The sequence below is a fragment of the Clavelina lepadiformis genome, chromosome 3 (genome assembly GCF_947623445.1).
Source record: "Clavelina lepadiformis chromosome 3, kaClaLepa1.1, whole genome shotgun sequence".
In the NCBI taxonomy this organism is placed as follows: Eukaryota; Metazoa; Chordata; class Ascidiacea; order Aplousobranchia; family Clavelinidae; genus Clavelina; species Clavelina lepadiformis.
Window position 1 is genome coordinate 25,729,083 of NC_135242.1, and position 5,044 is coordinate 25,734,126.

The window sequence follows — 5,044 nt, forward strand, 5'->3', positions numbered from 1 at the left end:
GGTTAGGGTTAGGGTTAGGGTTAGGGTTAGGGTTAGGGTTAGGGTTAGGGTTAGGGTTAGGGTTAGGGTTAGGGTTAGGGTTAGGGTTAGGGTTAGGGTTAGGGTTAGGGTTAGGGTTAGGGTTAGGGTTAGGGTTAGGGTTAGGGTTAGGGTTAGGGTTAGGGTTAGGGTTAGGGTTAGGGTTAGGGTTAGGGTTAGGGTTAGGGTTAGGGTTAGGGTTAGGGTTAGGGTTAGGGTTAGGGTTAGGGTTAGGGTTAGGGTTAGGGTTAGGGTTAGGGTTAGGGTTAGGGTTAGGGTTAGGGTTAGGGTTAGGGTTAGGGTTAGGGTTAGGGTTAGGGTTAGGGTTAGGGTTAGGGTTAGGGTTAGGGTTAGGGTTAGGGTTAGGGTTAGGGTTAGGGTTAGGGTTAGGGTTAGGGTTAGGGTTAGGGTTAGGGTTAGGGTTAGGGTTAGGGTTAGGGTTAGGGTTAGGGTTAGGGTTAGGGTTAGGGTTAGGGTTAGGGTTAGGGTTAGGGTTAGGGTTAGGGTTAGGGTTAGGGTTAGGGTTAGGGTTAGGGTTAGGGTTAGGGTTAGGGTTAGGGTTAGGGTTAGGGTTAGGGTTAGGGTTAGGGTTAGGGTTAGGGTTAGGGTTAGGGTTAGGGTTAGGGTTAGGGTTAGGGTTAGGGTTAGGGTTAGGGTTAGGGTTAGGGTTAGGGTTAGGGTTAGGGTTAGGGTTAGGGTTAGGGTTAGGGTTAGGGTTAGGGTTAGGGTTAGGGTTAGGGTTAGGGTTAGGGTTAGGGTTAGGGTTAGGGTTAGGGTTAGGGTTAGGGTTAGGGTTAGGGTTAGGGTTAGGGTTAGGGTTAGGGTTAGGGTTAGGGTTAGGGTTAGGGTTAGGGTTAGGGTTAGGGTTAGGGTTAGGGTTAGGGTTAGGGTTAGGGTTAGGGTTAGGGTTAGGGTTAGGGTTAGGGTTAGGGTTAGGGTTAGGGTTAGGGTTAGGGTTAGGGTTAGGGTTAGGGTTAGGGTTAGGGTTAGGGTTAGGGTTAGGGTTAGGGTTAGGGTTAGGGTTAGGGTTAGGGTTAGGGTTAGGGTTAGGGTTAGGGTTAGGGTTAGGGTTAGGGTTAGGGTTAGGGTTAGGGTTAGGGTTAGGGTTAGGGTTAGGGTTAGGGTTAGGGTTAGGGTTAGGGTTAGGGTTAGGGTTAGGGTTAGGGTTAGGGTTAGGGTTAGGGTTAGGGTTAGGGTTAGGGTTAGGGTTAGGGTTAGGGTTAGGGTTAGGGTTAGGGTTAGGGTTAGGGTTAGGGTTAGGGTTAGGGTTAGGGTTAGGGTTAGGGTTAGGGTTAGGGTTAGGGTTAGGGTTAGGGTTAGGGTTAGGGTTAGGGTTAGGGTTAGGGTTAGGGTTAGGGTTAGGGTTAGGGTTAGGGTTAGGGTTAGGGTTAGGGTTAGGGTTAGGGTTAGGGTTAGGGTTAGGGTTAGGGTTAGGGTTAGGGTTAGGGTTAGGGTTAGGGTTAGGGTTAGGGTTAGGGTTAGGGTTAGGGTTAGGGTTAGGGTTAGGGTTAGGGTTAGGGTTAGGGTTAGGGTTAGGGTTAGGGTTAGGGTTAGGGTTAGGGTTAGGGTTAGGGTTAGGGTTAGGGTTAGGGTTAGGGTTAGGGTTAGGGTTAGGGTTAGGGTTAGGGTTAGGGTTAGGGTTAGGGTTAGGGTTAGGGTTAGGGTTAGGGTTAGGGTTAGGGTTAGGGTTAGGGTTAGGGTTAGGGTTAGGGTTAGGGTTAGGGTTAGGGTTAGGGTTAGGGTTAGGGTTAGGGTTAGGGTTAGGGTTAGGGTTAGGGTTAGGGTTAGGGTTAGGGTTAGGGTTAGGGTTAGGGTTAGGGTTAGGGTTAGGGTTAGGGTTAGGGTTAGGGTTAGGGTTAGGGTTAGGGTTAGGGTTAGGGTTAGGGTTAGGGTTAGGGTTAGGGTTAGGGTTAGGGTTAGGGTTAGGGTTAGGGTTAGGGTTAGGGTTAGGGTTAGGGTTAGGGTTAGGGTTAGGGTTAGGGTTAGGGTTAGGGTTAGGGTTAGGGTTAGGGTTAGGGTTAGGGTTAGGGTTAGGGTTAGGGTTAGGGTTAGGGTTAGGGTTAGGGTTAGGGTTAGGGTTAGGGTTAGGGTTAGGGTTAGGGTTAGGGTTAGGGTTAGGGTTAGGGTTAGGGTTAGGGTTAGGGTTAGGGTTAGGGTTAGGGTTAGGGTTAGGGTTAGGGTTAGGGTTAGGGTTAGGGTTAGGGTTAGGGTTAGGGTTAGGGTTAGGGTTAGGGTTAGGGTTAGGGTTAGGGTTAGGGTTAGGGTTAGGGTTAGGGTTAGGGTTAGGGTTAGGGTTAGGGTTAGGGTTAGGGTTAGGGTTAGGGTTAGGGTTAGGGTTAGGGTTAGGGTTAGGGTTAGGGTTAGGGTTAGGGTTAGGGTTAGGGTTAGGGTTAGGGTTAGGGTTAGGGTTAGGGTTAGGGTTAGGGTTAGGGTTAGGGTTAGGGTTAGGGTTAGGGTTAGGGTTAGGGTTAGGGTTAGGGTTAGGGTTAGGGTTAGGGTTAGGGTTAGGGTTAGGGTTAGGGTTAGGGTTAGGGTTAGGGTTAGGGTTAGGGTTAGGGTTAGGGTTAGGGTTAGGGTTAGGGTTAGGGTTAGGGTTAGGGTTAGGGTTAGGGTTAGGGTTAGGGTTAGGGTTAGGGTTAGGGTTAGGGTTAGGGTTAGGGTTAGGGTTAGGGTTAGGGTTAGGGTTAGGGTTAGGGTTAGGGTTAGGGTTAGGGTTAGGGTTAGGGTTAGGGTTAGGGTTAGGGTTAGGGTTAGGGTTAGGGTTAGGGTTAGGGTTAGGGTTAGGGTTAGGGTTAGGGTTAGGGTTAGGGTTAGGGTTAGGGTTAGGGTTAGGGTTAGGGTTAGGGTTAGGGTTAGGGTTAGGGTTAGGGTTAGGGTTAGGGTTAGGGTTAGGGTTAGGGTTAGGGTTAGGGTTAGGGTTAGGGTTAGGGTTAGGGTTAGGGTTAGGGTTAGGGTTAGGGTTAGGGTTAGGGTTAGGGTTAGGGTTAGGGTTAGGGTTAGGGTTAGGGTTAGGGTTAGGGTTAGGGTTAGGGTTAGGGTTAGGGTTAGGGTTAGGGTTAGGGTTAGGGTTAGGGTTAGGGTTAGGGTTAGGGTTAGGGTTAGGGTTAGGGTTAGGGTTAGGGTTAGGGTTAGGGTTAGGGTTAGGGTTAGGGTTAGGGTTAGGGTTAGGGTTAGGGTTAGGGTTAGGGTTAGGGTTAGGGTTAGGGTTAGGGTTAGGGTTAGGGTTAGGGTTAGGGTTAGGGTTAGGGTTAGGGTTAGGGTTAGGGTTAGGGTTAGGGTTAGGGTTAGGGTTAGGGTTAGGGTTAGGGTTAGGGTTAGGGTTAGGGTTAGGGTTAGGGTTAGGGTTAGGGTTAGGGTTAGGGTTAGGGTTAGGGTTAGGGTTAGGGTTAGGGTTAGGGTTAGGGTTAGGGTTAGGGTTAGGGTTAGGGTTAGGGTTAGGGTTAGGGTTAGGGTTAGGGTTAGGGTTAGGGTTAGGGTTAGGGTTAGGGTTAGGGTTAGGGTTAGGGTTAGGGTTAGGGTTAGGGTTAGGGTTAGGGTTAGGGTTAGGGTTAGGGTTAGGGTTAGGGTTAGGGTTAGGGTTAGGGTTAGGGTTAGGGTTAGGGTTAGGGTTAGGGTTAGGGTTAGGGTTAGGGTTAGGGTTAGGGTTAGGGTTAGGGTTAGGGTTAGGGTTAGGGTTAGGGTTAGGGTTAGGGTTAGGGTTAGGGTTAGGGTTAGGGTTAGGGTTAGGGTTAGGGTTAGGGTTAGGGTTAGGGTTAGGGTTAGGGTTAGGGTTAGGGTTAGGGTTAGGGTTAGGGTTAGGGTTAGGGTTAGGGTTAGGGTTAGGGTTAGGGTTAGGGTTAGGGTTAGGGTTAGGGTTAGGGTTAGGGTTAGGGTTAGGGTTAGGGTTAGGGTTAGGGTTAGGGTTAGGGTTAGGGTTAGGGTTAGGGTTAGGGTTAGGGTTAGGGTTAGGGTTAGGGTTAGGGTTAGGGTTAGGGTTAGGGTTAGGGTTAGGGTTAGGGTTAGGGTTAGGGTTAGGGTTAGGGTTAGGGTTAGGGTTAGGGTTAGGGTTAGGGTTAGGGTTAGGGTTAGGGTTAGGGTTAGGGTTAGGGTTAGGGTTAGGGTTAGGGTTAGGGTTAGGGTTAGGGTTAGGGTTAGGGTTAGGGTTAGGGTTAGGGTTAGGGTTAGGGTTAGGGTTAGGGTTAGGGTTAGGGTTAGGGTTAGGGTTAGGGTTAGGGTTAGGGTTAGGGTTAGGGTTAGGGTTAGGGTTAGGGTTAGGGTTAGGGTTAGGGTTAGGGTTAGGGTTAGGGTTAGGGTTAGGGTTAGGGTTAGGGTTAGGGTTAGGGTTAGGGTTAGGGTTAGGGTTAGGGTTAGGGTTAGGGTTAGGGTTAGGGTTAGGGTTAGGGTTAGGGTTAGGGTTAGGGTTAGGGTTAGGGTTAGGGTTAGGGTTAGGGTTAGGGTTAGGGTTAGGGTTAGGGTTAGGGTTAGGGTTAGGGTTAGGGTTAGGGTTAGGGTTAGGGTTAGGGTTAGGGTTAGGGTTAGGGTTAGGGTTAGGGTTAGGGTTAGGGTTAGGGTTAGGGTTAGGGTTAGGGTTAGGGTTAGGGTTAGGGTTAGGGTTAGGGTTAGGGTTAGGGTTAGGGTTAGGGTTAGGGTTAGGGTTAGGGTTAGGGTTAGGGTTAGGGTTAGGGTTAGGGTTAGGGTTAGGGTTAGGGTTAGGGTTAGGGTTAGGGTTAGGGTTAGGGTTAGGGTTAGGGTTAGGGTTAGGGTTAGGGTTAGGGTTAGGGTTAGGGTTAGGGTTAGGGTTAGGGTTAGGGTTAGGGTTAGGGTTAGGGTTAGGGTTAGGGTTAGGGTTAGGGTTAGGGTTAGGGTTAGGGTTAGGGTTAGGGTTAGGGTTAGGGTTAGGGTTAGGGTTAGGGTTAGGGTTAGGGTTAGGGTTAGGGTTAGGGTTAGGGTTAGGGTTAGGGTTAGGGTTAGGGTTAGGGTTAGGGTTAGGGTTAGGGTTAGGGTTAGGGTTAGGGTTAGGGTTAGGGTTAGGGTTAGGGTTAGGGTT